This window comes from Brachyhypopomus gauderio, chromosome 15 (genome assembly GCF_052324685.1).
Source record: "Brachyhypopomus gauderio isolate BG-103 chromosome 15, BGAUD_0.2, whole genome shotgun sequence".
Taxonomy (NCBI): Eukaryota; Metazoa; Chordata; class Actinopteri; order Gymnotiformes; family Hypopomidae; genus Brachyhypopomus; species Brachyhypopomus gauderio.
In genome coordinates, this window is record NC_135225.1 from 19,066,612 (window position 1) to 19,082,626 (window position 16,015).

General features: G+C 41.0%; 1 protein-coding gene and 3 long non-coding RNA genes across 8 annotated transcripts in view; 1 reads left to right on the top strand and 3 right to left on the bottom strand.

Moving 5' to 3' along the window:
• Nucleotides 1-2,375, top strand: part of LOC143477136 (uncharacterized) — a 3,395-nt gene extending 1,020 nt beyond the window's left edge. The window contains exons 2-4 of one of the 2 annotated variants that reach the window (XR_013121488.1): nucleotides 715-886; nucleotides 963-1,039; nucleotides 1,250-2,375. This is a non-coding gene — a long non-coding RNA (uncharacterized LOC143477136). Of the gene's footprint in view, nucleotides 887-962; nucleotides 1,040-1,249 lie in introns of both variants that reach the window. The other variant, XR_013121487.1, reaches the window with a different exon arrangement.
• The window catches only part of LOC143475947 (uncharacterized), a 71,575-nt gene that overhangs the window by 21,042 nt on the left and 34,518 nt on the right, over nucleotides 1-16,015 (bottom strand). The window lies entirely within an intron of this gene.
• On the bottom strand, nucleotides 8,129-12,459 carry LOC143477033 (uncharacterized). 4 transcript variants are annotated; one of them, XR_013121447.1, is made up of 4 exons: nucleotides 10,624-12,459; nucleotides 10,319-10,405; nucleotides 9,325-10,154; nucleotides 8,129-9,167 (listed from the first exon to the last, which is right to left on the bottom strand). It is a non-coding gene; the product is annotated as an uncharacterized LOC143477033 (long non-coding RNA). The 4 variants fall into 4 exon arrangements; XR_013121448.1 differs by having other exon boundaries at nucleotides 8,131-9,167; nucleotides 9,325-9,400; nucleotides 9,484-10,154; nucleotides 10,319-12,459; XR_013121449.1 differs by having other exon boundaries at nucleotides 8,133-9,167; nucleotides 9,325-9,722; nucleotides 10,075-10,154; nucleotides 10,319-12,459.
• LOC143477039 (uncharacterized) lies at nucleotides 13,160-14,864 on the bottom strand. The gene is made up of 2 exons (XR_013121452.1): nucleotides 14,525-14,864; nucleotides 13,160-13,728 (listed from the first exon to the last, which is right to left on the bottom strand). It is a non-coding gene; the product is annotated as an uncharacterized LOC143477039 (long non-coding RNA).

Sequence of the window (16,015 nt, forward strand, 5' to 3'; positions counted from 1 at the left end):
AACACAAGTTCAATCTTTTATCCTTGCTCTTACTTCACGTAAGCTGTGATAACCATAGGCATTGGTTTTTAAAGCTTACAATGGTAGCCAAATGCAGAGTAGCTGAGTGGGAATCATTAGCAGTCTATTTTGCCTATAGTAAACAAATGGGAGTTTATTTTACAGTTCGAGCTATTGTTATCTACCTCTATGACTCAAAAGCAGAATATAGTCCACCTCAGCTATTCTTCAAACTGCATTTTCTAAAATCTGTCAATCTGTCTTTCAAATCTTTCATCTTAACTTCTTTATTAACATGTGGCTTCAACACTTACACATATTAACATATTCTGATAACACTCTTCAAGAAGCAGTTGAAGTAAAACCTGTTCTGTTGTAGGTGGTGGAAACAACAAAATAATATAAATATAAGTAGGCCTGTTTCACTCCTATGTGTAAGCATTTCATCTGGAGTGAAAACGAAGTTTCAATCTAAAATATATTTAGTTTATAGTTGCTCAGTGAACTAGTAGATTGAACCATGCACAACACTGTAGAATAGAAAGAAAGTATAGCCAAGTGTTTTAAGAGTGATGCAAAACAGCACAAACGTTACATGAGACAATAGACAAGTGACATTCACCACTAACAACATGATGGGACAGATATTGCGCCTATTGACATTGCTGAAGTCTTCTTTTCAAGATATTAAATTTTGCCTCTTGTGTATTTCAGATGACATTACGTGATTCAATGCCAGTTGTGCTCATTAACAGCAACTGCTCTTGTGTTGCTGGTTGCATTGCTTTTCCAGACTGCTCATTATTCTGAATCTGGCATGTCTGTCGTCCCTCCTGTCCTTTCATGCACACAGACAGAACAGAAGTGGCATAAACCACCAACAATGGTTTGTCTTATTTCATTATTTAATGTTAGTTAATGTATCACAGTCACTTTACTAACACCATCTTTTAAATTAATAGGGGGTGAAGCCTGGACACGTGGATGCCATGGTTGTCCTAAAGCCAAAACCAGGTGCTACTACAGCCAGTGGAGTTAGGTATGTAGTACCAAATTTAATAGGCAGATTACAGTGTGTGGTAAAAAAATAAATGCTTTTGATCATCTGATAAGACCCTGTTCTCTTCAAAATTTAATTTAGCCTCGTTGTACTTCAGATGACATGTGATATGTGATTCACAATCAGTTGTGCTGGTGAACAGATTACAGTGTGTAAAAATAAATGTTATTCACTCTTCTTTTATTTCAGAAGTACACTTTTCAAGGGCTACAGCGGTGAGCTCCCACACCCGGCCACCCTCAATCCTGGACCAGTCTACGCTGGAATGAAAGCAGATTCTCTTCCAATCATCTGCACAATGAACATCTCGCCTGACAAGCCACTTGTGGACTCCATCTTTGGGAAGGTACAAGTTGGCAGTGTACTGTCCTATCAACAACCACCACCTCCATCTGACAGTGTTGTCATACATGAGTATGCACCCCCATTCCCGAGTCTGCCACTAGAATGTTACCATCTAAGCCCACCTGAATATTCATTTGTGCCAACACACCAAGAACAGCTACACCTAAGCTCACTTTCTGTGACCTTGTCACAGTCACACCTTATTGAGGAGGCAACAAGATCCCAAAGTGCTACACCTGAGTGGCATTCACTTAGGAGAGAAAGAGTGACTGCCTCACATTTCAGAAAGGTGATCTACGTTAGAGGTCCAGGTGCTGCAGAAAGCCTGGCAGAAAAGATAATCTGAGGGACACGACAAACAGCACACATGAAGAGGGGACTTGAAATGGAAACAGGGGCCTTAAAGGACTATGCAGTTCTGAAAAACTTGAACTTGACCAAGTGTGGGCTAGTGATTCATCCAGATGCATCTTGGCTGGGTGCATCACCTGATTGACTTGTATATGATCCACTTGAGCGTCCATCATTTGGGCTTGTTGAAATTAAGTGCCCAAATACACAAAGCTATGTAGACTGCAAATTCCTCAAAGTGGCACAAGGCCTACACAAAATGAAGGAGAGCCATTGTTATTATTGGCAAATTCAGGGCCAGTTATTGATTACTGGTATGCAGTGGTGTGATTTAGTTATCTGTGCCTATGATGATATCTTTGTGCAGCGAGTTTACAGAGATAGCAGTGTATTAGAAGAGGTGAAAAGGAGGTGTGACATGTTTTTCTTTAACACTTACATGCCAAAATACTTCTCTATGCCCAAGCAATAGAAAATCATAATGAAGACATGAAGTCATGAACAATTAAAACAATTTCAATTTATTCTGTCAATTGTATTACTATTGTATTAATTTCATTTTTTACAAATACAGTAAAAGTTAAGAAATATATAATGTTGTATTGTGTTGTGTCAATTTTACATATAAAAGTGAAAGCATTTTATACAATTAATCATATTGCACTGTACCTTAACATTGCAGCCAATATTTACAGACTAGCATGACCTAAAGCAGGGGTCGGCAACCTTTTTGACTCGGAGCCACAAAAGCAAAATAATTGGAAATTTATTTCAGTGACGATGACATGTCACTCAAGCGAACCGAAACTAAATACCGGACATTTGTGAAATTCCACCCGAACATTTTTTTAAGTCTCAAAAATAATATACGTTAATTAAATACTCATTAATTCTATTCAAAAGCTGAGCCGCATCAGACGCATCAAAGAGCTGCATGCGGCTCCAGAGCCGCGGGTTGCCGACCCCTGACCTTAAAGGGATCATTTTAAGGTTAGAGAAAAAAAAAAATAAATAAATCACCGTAATTCACATTACATCATCTGTCTAATTCTGGATTGAGATTAGCCATTGTTTGCCCAGGCTTTTACCAAGGGGCCATTTTGATAATTCACCAAAAGACAGGCAACAGTAAAAATTTGGTTTATGCTTCCTGTGATTGAAAGGGGGATCACTGTGCTGAATATTTTATGTTCTTTGTCTCTGCGAATCACACGCTCAACATGGACTCTCAGTCTTGCAATGGACTGTGACGTTCTGATCTCTGACCTAGACAGTTGAGCTCTCTTTGACAGAAACGTGGGTATGTGGACTTTGCATGGAACGCAGTCTTCAACAAGGAAACCTGCTAGCTAGTCCACCATGATGGCCATAGATGGGTCAAGGAGGGCCACAATGCCAGACTGCTTTAAGATCTCTTTATCACTGATAGCACCTTGATAAAGAGAAGACACAAAGGTCACTGCGCCATGAGGGGCTATCCCAATCAACCCTTTGAATGTACAGTGTGATTTATAAGTGGAAAACACTTCACTCTGGAGGAGAAGGGAATTTGGAGTTTGACATCTCAGTTCTGTGCAATCTAAAATTATTTGAGTGTCAGCGTAGTCCTGAAACACATCTGGGAGGTGAGTTTTCACAGTGTCCACATCTAACCAAATAGAAACGGCTCCCAATACAGTATAAAGGAAGTTGGCCCAGGTGTTAATAATACGACTAACAGTTGACCGATGTATTCTAAATCTGTGGGCCAAATCCTTTTGCATCAGTCCCAATGACAGGTAGTTCATGAAGAGAAAAAACTCATCAATTGGTTGAAGAACCTGGGGAAAAAAATACATTATCCTATTGTCATATTACATTATGACTATCAAAACTTCTTTTGATGTAAAGATTAATTTGAAAATGATGACATAACATGCTTTGTATGGACAACACGAAAACATTTACCGTTGCACTGGCAGAGTGAGGGACCTGATCAGTCTTCTCAACAGTCCATGCTCTTGTAACCCGTATGATGTTGTGGGTGGCTGGCTCTGTTTGCTTCCAAAAGCCCATCAGGTGGGCATGGCTTGCAAATCTGTGGAATATAAAAGTTATATATAAAGTTATATAATGGCTAATTCATTCACAATGTATTTCAGACACCAGAGAAGGCCCATCCGTATACTGTGTCTTGCCATATTTTTTATTTCCCTGGTAAAGAATCGTATGTCGTCATCAGAGTCAGAAAACCGCTCCAATCAGAACTTGCTGACAGTTAAGTCTTCGATTTGTTTTCGGAGCCTTGATATCTCCTCGCGTAGCTCTTCATTTTCATTGAGGGAGAGATCAAGCGCAGCAGGCTCATTACTGACGCAGTAGTCATGTACATGACACGGTAAGGGGTCATCATCATCATGGTCAGTCTGCATCTCTGTTTGATCAGTGTTGGGTGGACGCTCTGTTCTTTCCCATACTCCAAGTAAATAACGGTAAATATGCTCGTTACAAGACTGGTGAGGTGAATAGCTAGCACAGTGTACGATTTCAATGGCTACCAGATGTCAACAACCAGCCTAACCTTTTAGCGGAAATTACATCACTTAACAGCGTGCACATAGGCCATTATAACTGCCAGGCCCTCTGTAAACGGACAGCGGGCATCACAGTCCTGATAGGGGGAGACACAGGCTCACAGGCTACCACTTAACCCCTCACCTTCCAACACAGATTGAATAGACACGGTTGAATAATTTATTTGCTTATATTTTTGTAATTATTTAGATGTTGATTGTCAAACTGTAAGTAGATAAAATAAATTTGGATAAATTATATTATATATATTTATGTTTTAAGAATATTTTAGGCCCTCTGAGACATAATATACGGTCTCTGGTTTCAACACAGCTCACTGTCAAATACTGCCCACTAGTGGGACAGTGATGTAGTACAAGTGACAAACTATTTTAAAAAAAATCATACATTACATAAAATTATACACATAATCACCATTACTAGGTTAAAAGCAGGAATGCTTAGATGTATAATAATTTATAGCTATAGTAAATTATATATGCTGTTTCAGTGTGCCTAAAACACATTCAAAGAAGTGTGTGGATTATAGTTCTACTGTAAATTAAACATAGAAGTTATTTTTGTTGTATAGTCAAAGTCAAATTTATTTATATAGCTTTCACAACACATGTCACAAAGCAGCTTTACAATCGTATGGGTCCAGATCCCTAATGAGCAAGCCAAGGCGACAGTGGCAAGGAAAAACTCCCTATGGTGGTGGGGATTAGGAAGAAACCTTTGGAGGACCAAGACTCAAAAGGGAACCCATCCTCCATTGGGCGGCCCGTTAGCACCGGCTGCGTAGGATGGTTCTACAGGTTCTACAGATAATATCTAGCACGTTGGTGTGTGTACTCTGTGCAGGAATAAAATGAAACTAAATGATTATGATATTGTAGTGAACTTGAAGTGACTCAAATCAATGGTTATTGTGGGGCTGGTAAAAGCAACCTTACAGAAAAGGCTGTTTAATACACGTCATTAAAAATAACAGTTGCATTCCTGCAGACATCACATTCTTGACATTCAATAGACTCAAAATGCTATCTTGTATAGCTACAATACAATGCTACACATTAACTACAATGTCATGTTCAAGCTCCTCTTGATTACAACAGTAGTTCATCTCCTTACACACTGGCTCTTCCCTTAACATCCATAGCACATAATGATGTGCTTTCCTGTGTGATACTAATGTCATTCATTGCTGTGAACTGAATACACACACACACACACACACACACACACACACACACACACACACACACACATTTATGTATGTATGTATTATGTAAGCATGTGTACTGATTCCTTCTCCTAGCAGGTTCCTCGTGCAGCTCTTTGATTGGTCCTTTCTGTCTGGTCTGCACTCACGTCCATCAGCTGTTTGTCCTCTTGTTTCTGCAGGTCGCTGTTGCTCTTGGTGGCCAGCAGGGGGCAGGCGGCGCCACCAGCTTGTGGTTGGCCTTGATCAGACGGCCTGCAACACAACCTCACAGGACTGAAATGTCTGGTTAACTCTAATTTTTGTGACTTAACTGGATGTGTAGGCTATTCTATATGAAGCACATATCTCTACATTCAACAAGGGTTATTTTAAGGGGAGTATGATTTTGGTGAGGCCAATACAGATAAGTCACAAAAAAAAAAAAAAACAGACATTTCAATCCTGTGAGGTAGTGACTATAACTTAGTTCATTGAGCACTTTAGTTTTGTCCTTAGTAGATATTTAGACATAATACTGCTTTAATACTGCGAAGTCATGTGGTCAGAGGTGAACTTCAGTATAGCCAGTGTGTATTTTATTTAAAATAATTGTGGCGAGGTGTAGAGGGGAACTCATCCCTCCATGAGACTTGGAAGGGGTAGAAGTGGTTGTGGTAGCAGGTGAGACGGCAGACAGCAGATCACATATTCTGCAGTTCTTGAGTAACTCGAGAGTAAACGATAGGAACAGCTTAGCATGCAAACAGGGAAATGTAGGCAATGCTTCACAGTGACTGCAAAGTAGTGTTGGTGGTGATTGGTTCAGGTGGACGTGACCTGGTATCATCAAATCAAATATATTTGTATAGCGCTTTTCACAACACATGTTGTCACAAAGCGCTTTACAGGATTTACAAGGTTAACAATACTATGGGTCCAAATCCCTAATGATGATACTGATATTGTAGGCCCCGACTGCAGTGTTACTCCCCTGGTGAACTTCGGAGAATCTTGAGACCCCTTAGAATCCTGGGTGTATGTGGGCGCGCGTGTGTGTGTGTGTAGAAATTGCTGATGTCTGAGGACTTAATTTGGCAGTAAAGTCACAACTCTGTTAAATACAGAAGGAATGTGGAAGCTTATGGAGGTTTACACCTTCTGAGCTTTCTGTGTGTGGGTTTGTGTTTCCAGGCTTTCTCTGCGTGAAAAAGACTTTGAAGAAGAAGAACAACAACAAGAGGACATCTATGATGATGAAGACTCACACTTTGAGCCTGTGAATCTGGTGAGGCAGTAAATGAGTTAGTGTCACTCACTAGGCCTAAAGAAATCGGCTTTTAGGAATCACCAGTAGATTACTGTTTGAAGACCTGAGAGACCTGACTGGAACATATCTAACCATCATTTCACTGAGGTAAAGAGGAGCAAGACCATGAAGACATTTAAAAACCATGACTAGAACTTTAAAATCTATTCTAAAGCTGACAGGTAACCAGTGCAGTGAGTGGAGTGCAGGTGTATTATGATCTCTCTTTCTCTCTCTCTCTCTCTCTCTCTCTCTTTTTTTAACATCGCAGTCGATGCAAAGTACAACACGACCCTCTGTGCCCAGTGCTATCTGGTGTGCCGTGCAGCATGTGAGCACGTCTCCACTCATGTTTGCCGGTGTTACACCGAAATCTGACCACGTGAGCAGAAGGATCGTTGTTGCACACAGGTCCAGGAGAGAGGCGGGCCAGTGGCTCAGTTAAAGGTGTCAGAGGCTCTGCCCACTCAGGTGCTGGAGCGGTTTAAAAAATCTGTAGCATGTAATAATTTAATAGATAGCATAATCGTGTGTGTGTGTATATATATATATCTAGCTCAAATATCACGGCGGAACAGTGAGGTGAATTCTCCCCCAGTCAGTATTAAGGCCACAGTACTACTGAAGAAGGAGCTAGCTCAGAAAACACAGGCTCTTAACAGTGCACTGAGGAGGGAGAACCAGCTGAAGGTGTGTGCGTGTATGCATGCTGTGTATATACATTTGTGAATGTTTTTTATACATGTGCATATCTCCAGCAAAAAAGAAATACACTGAGAATATGGAGTATTTTTACCTTTTTAACTGTGTGTGTGCGTGTGTGTGTGTACGTGCGTGTACGTGTCTGTGTGTGTGTGTGTGTGTGTGTGTGTGTGTGTATAACCTCCATGTCCATGGTTTTGAGCTGTAGAGAGTGCTGTAGCTGCTGGATGTGACAAAGAGTTATTCAAACAGTCAGGATTGGCCAAGTTGCTCACAGAAGAAATGGCAGTGATGGTTGGCAAGGGCTTCCTAATTACTGATTGTGTTAAGTGCAAAGTCTACTGCCCACCATTTTTGTTAAAGCAAAGTCAGATGCCTGCATACCAGGTATCTGAAACACAATCCATAGCCCGTCTTAGTGTACGCGTAGAACGTGTAATAAGGAGAATCAAACAAAACAAGTTGTTTGATGGCATAATTTCCCTTTCTCACACAGTAAACATTAACCAGTTATTTACAGTGGCATGCCTGTTGTCAAACTATCAAAACAAAGCACTAGTTAAGTCATGGGTTAAAATAAAGCTCTTATTTTTATTAATCAAACAATAATTAATTACATATGAATAATTTGTAACATTTAAATTTGTAACTTTAAATATTTTTTCATAAACATATTTCCAGGTTCTTTACATTAAAAACAATGTGTTGTTTAAGAAAAGCACAAATATTGTTAAATAAGTGAACATATGATTTAAAAAAGATTCTGTATAGAACATGTTAACATTTCAATGACAGATATTTTGTCATATATGTGTAGAAGTAAAATAAATCTGTCTTCTCACGAATTTGTCTCTGTACATCTGCATCCATATAAACCAGCTCCACAAAAAAAATCCTCTTTAGCCCACACCACAAAATCACACCAGTGAAGCCCGCTGATTAGTAACTGACATTTGAATCTGCCAGTAATACGCATGTCTTTTTTAGTTTTGAACATCCGTACTCCATATACAGATACTTACAGTCAATGTAATTCTTCACATTAGGGCATTTAATCTCGACCAAGCCAAACTGGGGGTATTCAGTGGGGTCAAATACGACACCATCAGGGGCTGCACCAAGCCAGGGAGCATCTGGGTGGATGATGAGGCCACATGGTGTGTGATTTACATTGAGTATCCTGCAATACTCAGATGCTGCTCCGGACTCCATCTCTTGACCTCTCTTCATTTCAGCCGTCCGTCTGGTACCTCTGATGATGCGTTCAGCAAGGGACTCTGCAGAGCTATGCCCTCTGACATGGCACACCTCACGAACACGTCACGCTGTTACTCTAGGCTTGTGCCAGAGTTGACATCTCAATTCTGTGAGCCATATCAAGTGACACCTCCAAAGACTTCAGGTGAAAGAGTTCCTGTTCAGTGCACACAAAAGCACAGGTGGGTGCATCAAGGTGGTGGTCTTTTAGAGGAAGAAGTGGGGTTGATGGCACATCAGGGTGGAGAGTGATGTGTCGTGATGGTAACACAGGCTGCTGATATGACAGACCACTGCCTTCCTGCACCATACCAAATGCACACTGCACAGCTGGCTTGTGGGATGCCATGCCTATAGTGGTCACCATGCCCCTGTAGAGTCCACTCCTACAAATTCAAGTACAGACAATACCCCAAACTATAAGCATCTAGTTTAATATTAAATTGTAATATTTAAATTAAAGTTAATTGTAACTATACATTTGTGATAGAGCAGCTAAACTGCACAATTGCATGTCTAATTAGAAGTAATTAAGCACCATACCTAACTCCACCTTGAGATGTTCCATTTGGCACAGGTTTTGTGATCACCATGTTGTTGATTGCTCCTGGCTTTACACCTTAATAATATGGACAAAAGTTGCTGTAATTTAATTCAGGCAGTGCATTAAATTAGATAACCTAGCCACTAGGGTGCACACACCAGTGTATTTTAGTGCCGGTCCCAAGCCCGGATAAATAGGGAGGGTTGCGTCAGGAAGGGCATCCGGTGTAAAAACTGCGCCAAATCAAATGATGCGGATCAAAAACAGAAATTCCATACCGGATCGGTCAAGGCCCGGGTTAACAACGACCACCACTGGTGCTGTTGTCCAACAGGGCATTAGCGGAAATTGGACTACTGTTGGGAGGAGGAGGAGGAGGAGAGGGGGGAAGAGGGTTCTGAAGCTGAAGGAGAGGAGGCAGAGCAGGAGGGTGGAGGTTAGAGTTGGTACGTTGAATGTGGGCTCTAACCTCACATGACAGGTAAAGGGAGAGAGCTAGCTGATGTGATGGACAGGAGGAAGATAGATATACTGTGTGTACAGGAGACCATGTGGAAGGGGAGCAAGGCCAGGAGCATTGGTGGTGGCTTCAAACTCTTCTATCATGGTGTAGACAGGAAGAGAAATGGAGTAGGGGTAATCCTGAAGGATGAATTTAGTAAGAGTGTAGTGGAGGTAAAGCGAGTAAGTGACAGGGTGATCTGTGTAAAGTTGGAGATTGATGGGGTGATGATGAATGTCATCAGTACTTATGCTCCTCAGGTAGGTTGTGATGTGGAGGAGAAAAAAGAATTCTGGAGAGAGTCAGATGAAGTTGTTTTGCAGGTTCCTAAAGAAGAGAGAGTGGTTATTGGAGCAGATTTAAATGGACATGTTGGTGGAGGGAACAGTGGTGATGAGGAGGTGTTGGGTAGATATGGTGTTAATGAAAGGAATACAGAAGGACAGATGGTGGTAGATTTTGCTAAAAGGATGGCTGTAGTTAACACTTACTTTAAGATAAAGGAATATCACAGGGTAACATATAAGAGTGGTGGACGATGCACACAGGTCGACTATATCCTCTGTGGGAGACGAAACCTGAAAGAGGTTAGTGATAGCAAGGTGTTACCTGGGGAGAGCGTAGCTAAACAGCATAGGATGGTGATATGTAGGATGGTTTTGGAGGTGAAGAAGAGGAAGAGAGTGAGAGCGGAACCTAAGATCAGGTGGTGGAAGTTAAAGGATGAGGACTGTGGTGTAAAATTCAGGGATGAGGTGAGGCAGGTACTGGGTAATGGTGGTGGTGTTCTGGATACCTGGGATGAGACTTCAAATGCAGTGAGGGATGTGGCTAGGAAGGTACTTGGTGTGACCTCAGGACAGAGGAAGATAGACAGGGAGTTGTGGTGGTGGAATGAGGACGTTCAGGAAAGTTTGAGAGGAAAGCGGTTGGCTAAAAAGAATTGGGATTTTCAGCGAGATGAAGAAAGTAGACAGAGGTACAAGGAGATGTGTCGCAAGGCAAAGAGAGCAGTGGCAGAAGCTAAAGAGAAGGCACATAGCAAGCTGTATGAGAAGTTGGACACTAAGGAAGGGGAAAAGGATTTGTACAGATTGGCCAGACAGAGAAACCATGATGGGCAGGATGTGCAGCAGGTTAGGATGATAAAGGATAAAGATGGAAATGTGTTGTCTGGTGAGGAGAGTGTCTTGGGAAGGTGGAAGGAGTATTTTGAGGAGCTGATGAATCAAGAGAATGAAAGGGAAAGAAGGTTAGAAGAGGTAGAGGTTGTGAATCAGGAAGTGCCTCAGGTGAGCAAGGAGGTTTATGGATGCAGTGGTAGAGGATATGAGAGTGGCTGGTGTATCAGTGGACGACACTCAGGACAGGGCCAGATGGAGGAGTTTGATCCGCTGTGGTGACCCCTGAAAGAGAATAGCCGAAAGAAGAAGTGCATTAAATTAGATCATTCATCTAGTGTGATTATTATAAACTTACGATTGTCCAAGTTTTGTGCCAGCGCTGTTCAGTTTCAGTACAGCTGTGCACAGGGGGAACAACTGGCACACTGAGAAAAATGTGCAGTTTGAAAAAGCAAAGCCACTATACGGTTGCATAGGGCAGTGTCTGCGACACGTGAACAGCATGTGTGTCTCAGCACAACAGGAGATGAATCAGAAAATCCAATCTGTAAGAGGGTAAGCAAAATTAGTAATGACTTTGTTTAATTCAGGGGTTCCGTATACCAGTCCTGGGGATCCTATATCACACGTTGTGTTTTACCTTTTCTAAAACCTGATTGACCTATTTAGCAAATTAAGATCATTGTGGGTGGGGCTGAGTAAAAAAAGTGTTTTAAAATGGAGGAAAAAAAATGTGCATGGCATAAGAACCCCAAGAATGGAACCTGGACCCGTTTGCTTATTTTATGACAATAGATTTTGCATACAGAACATGGATAGGCTATCACTGACATTAAAATAATGCTCAAGTTATACATAATCCTGAGACATGTATATCTGTATATAATCCTGACCGTGTAATAAGGAGAATCAAACAAAACAAGTTGTTTGATGGCATAATTTCCCTTTCTCACACCGTAAATATTAACCAGTTATTTACAGTGGCATGCCTGTTGTCAAACTATCAAAACAAAGCACTAGTTAAAGCAGTGTTATGTCTAAATATCTACTAAGGACAAAACTAAAGTGCTCAATGAACTAAGTTATAGTCACTACCTCACAGGATTGAAATGTCTGTTTTGTTTTTTTTTGTTTTTTTTGTGACTTATCTGTATTGGCCTCACCAAAATCGTACTCCCCTTAAAATAACCCTTGTTGAATGTAGAGATATGTGCTTCATATAGAATAGCCTACACATCCAGTTAAGTCACAAAAATTAGAGTTAACCAGAGATTTCAGTCCTGTGAGGTTGTGTTGCAGGCCGTCTGATCAAGGCCAACCACAAGCTGGTGGCGCCGCCTGCCCCCTGCTGGCCACCAAGAGCAACAGCGACCTGCAGAAACAAGAGGACAAACAGCTGATGGACGTGAGTGCAGACCAGACAGAAAGGACCAATCAAAGAGCTGCACGAGGAACCTGCTAGGAGAAGGAATCAGTACACATGCTTACATAATACATACATACATAAATGTGTGTGTGTGTATGTGTGTGTATATGTATTCAGTTCACAGCAATGAATGACATTAGTATCACACAGGAAAGCACATCATTATGTGCTATGGATGTTAAGGGAAGAGCCAGTGTGTAAGGAGATGAACTACTGTTGTAATCAAGAGGAGCTTGAACATGACATTGTTCAAGAGTTTGAACAGGACATTGTAGTTAATGTGTAGCCAGGGGCGTTGCCTGGGTATGTAAAGATCCGGGGCTCAGCCCAATTTTATATATATATATATATATATATATATATATATATATATATATATATATATAGTAATATATATATATATTACAATGCGTACCCTGATATATAATGTTTAACACTATAATATGGAGTTTTTTTTTTTTAACAAAGGGTGCACAAAATCTGCAGAATGACTGTTGGTGACCTAAAGATAGTGAGCTTGTACTAAAGGACATGGACCAGGTATATTCCATTAGTAAATCCATTCCTCAATAAAGTATGCAAATCAGTATGTCAACAATGGATTTCATGCAACTGTGTAATAATGTAAACAATTCACTTGTTTCTAAATTGTTCTTTTACCTTTTATGACACACAAACAAATTATTGAAAGAAACATTAATAATTATTAGTGCTAAGGGGTCTACACAATTAATACTCTTTAAGAATTACTTATTATCTATCCTGTATGTTTTTGCACAGTCTTTCTTCTCCTAACCTGTTCTTTCTTTAGATCAGTCCAGTCCTGATCAGTTCATTTCAGGTCTCTCCACATTTCATATTTCCTCTCTCTCCACCCTCTCTTCTACCCTGTTAAATAGTAATTCAAGAAAGTATGCTTAAAATAAAGCTGGAAACAATATTTTAAATACAAAAGACTGTGCTAAAACAAACTACATCTGGCATTATTTTGCTAGTCTTCATACTAAAAACATGTGTATTTTATTAATAATGTGTTTATTAGACATTGTTTTCCATACCACTTGTATTGTCTTCTCCCATCTCCTCTCCTCTCCAGTTCTCTCCTCTTTCCTCTCCTGTTGTCTGTTCTCCTCTCCTGTTGTCTGCTCTCCTGTTGTCTGTTCTCCTCTCCTGTTGTCTGTTCTCCTCTCCTGTTGTCTGTTCTCCTCTCCTGTTGTCTGTTCTCCTCTCCTGTTGTCTGTTCTCCTCTCCTGTTGTCTGTTCTCCTCTCTAGTCCTCTCTAACACTTCAAATTCCTCAGGTTGTTCTAAGTCACTTTGCTTTTCTCCCTCTTCTGTACTCCCTTTCTTGTCTGTGGTATTAGGAAATAAATTACACCACAATACTTGAGATTTGAACAAACTCTAACAAACCCTAACCCTCAACTATTAAAAGTAAATTATTTTTTGTGATATGCTGTGCTGTGTAAACTCAATAAAGGATTGTTTATTAGCTGATCAGCTGGCTCCAGTGGAAAACACACAATTTTAGGGCAGTGACCAGGGTTAAGAAACTGCTTTAAACTACCATCATAAAGTATTGTACTAAATTCTGGCTATCCACAACGTCTACCTTCTAGCTAACTAGTTAGCTAAATTGAATTTCATTCATTATAGCTTACAGTCCTACAATCCTAAATTATTAAACACAATTTGAAAATGAAATAGTTATTAGCTTATCAGGTACATCAGGGCACGTTGAACATACTAACTATAACTATAACTAGCTATAACATAACTAGCTATATAAGTTTTTTTTTCCACAAACCTTCACTACCTAAGCTACCTAGGTTAACTATCTATGTCGGTTAACTAACTAGGTTAGCTAACTAATTCCGAAGCTGACTAGTGACAAGCTGCATTTTATTAAGCACACAGTGGGTTTGATCTGTGTTTTGATTCGGAGACGTGTGTTTTTAACCAGCTATCAGATAGCTCCACAAACAATGTCATCACAGTTTACATAGTTCACTACCGTTACCTTTCTCCAAAATGTCATCACAGTTTACATAGTTACCTTTCTCCACAATGTCATCACAGCTTACATAGTTCACTACCGTTACCTTTCTCCACAATGCCATCACAGTTTACATAGTTCACTACCGTTACCTTTCTCCTTGAAAAAACGCCGTATATCCATTTTCATTCACCCTCAGCTACCTGCAACCTGCTGCCAAAAATGGCTAGAGCGCATGTGCGCTCCCCCACGGGGGTGGGGGTGGGCTCTCCTCCGCGCCCGCAAAACCAGCAAGCTGATTGGCTGTTTCTCCTGAAAGGCGGAACTTTATCCTTGAAGCGGCACTGTGATTGGCGTTAAGAGATTTCCTATTCTCACAGCAGCACTGGCCTCCTCATTAATAATACAGCTGAGCGAAAAGGTTCGGGGCTACGGGATAATCATTCGGGGCTGAAGCCCCGGAAGCCCACCCCAGGCGACGCCCCTGTGTGTAGCATTGTATTGTAGCTATACAAGATAGCATTTTGAATCTATTGAATGTCAAGAATGTGATGTCTGCAGGAATGCAACTGTTATTTTTAATGACGTGTATTAAACAGCCTTTTCTGTACACACACCAACGTGGTAGATAACACAGATGTTAAAGCGTTAAATTGCTTCAATAATATCTAAGTATAATCATGCTCTGGAGCTCTGTTCACTGAATTCCAAATTCCCATGAAGCTCAGCCAATCAGAATGAGCGCTCCAGGTCCTTCACTAACTCCGCCCCTCACTGTCTCTGCTCTTTGCAGGAGCTGGAGGAGAGCTTCCACATTAGCAGGATGGAGCTGATCGCCTTTGAATTCAATGTGCTGGTGTCTCTAGAGATGATCCTCTACCTGCCCGAGAGCAGGTCACAACCCACTACCACCTGAGCCTTCTAGTCCCAGCCAGCCCAGCCAGAGCTGACGCCCCCTTTGAGTGGGTGTGGTTTTGCAGACCGGCCTCAGGGAGGACTTCAGCACAACACTAAGTGCTTGTGGGTTATATTGAACATTCTTCTTGCTTTTTGTGTTTGTTTTTGGGACTTTTGCGAGGGAAATTAAATGACAGTAATATTAGCTTAAGCACTTAAATCAACTCCAAACACTCAAATAATAAGAGAGATTTACCACATCCTGTGTGTGTGCTAATGACACTATATGCAAGAGGACGTGCTGATGCTCCTACCTGAGGCTCACCATCTACACCAAAGAGACTGTGACTACTTGGCCGGGGAACAAGGACCTTAAACATTATCTGTAGAACCATCCTGCGCACCCGGTGCTAACGGGCCGCCCAATGGAGGATGGGTTCCCTTTTGGGTTTCTTCCTAAGCCCCACCACCATAGGGAGTTTTTCCTTGCCACCGTCGCCTTGGCTTGCTCATACGATTGTAAAGCTGCTTCTCAATCCAGAATTAGACAGATGGTGTAATGTGAATTACAGTGATTTATTTATTTATTTATTTTCTCTAACCTTAAAATGATCCCTTTAAGGTCAGGGGTCGGCAACCCGCAGCTCTGGAGCCGCATGCAGCTCTTTGATGCCTCTGAAGCGGCTCAGCTTTTGAATAGAATTAATGAGTATTTAATTAACTTATATTATTTTTGAGACTTAAAA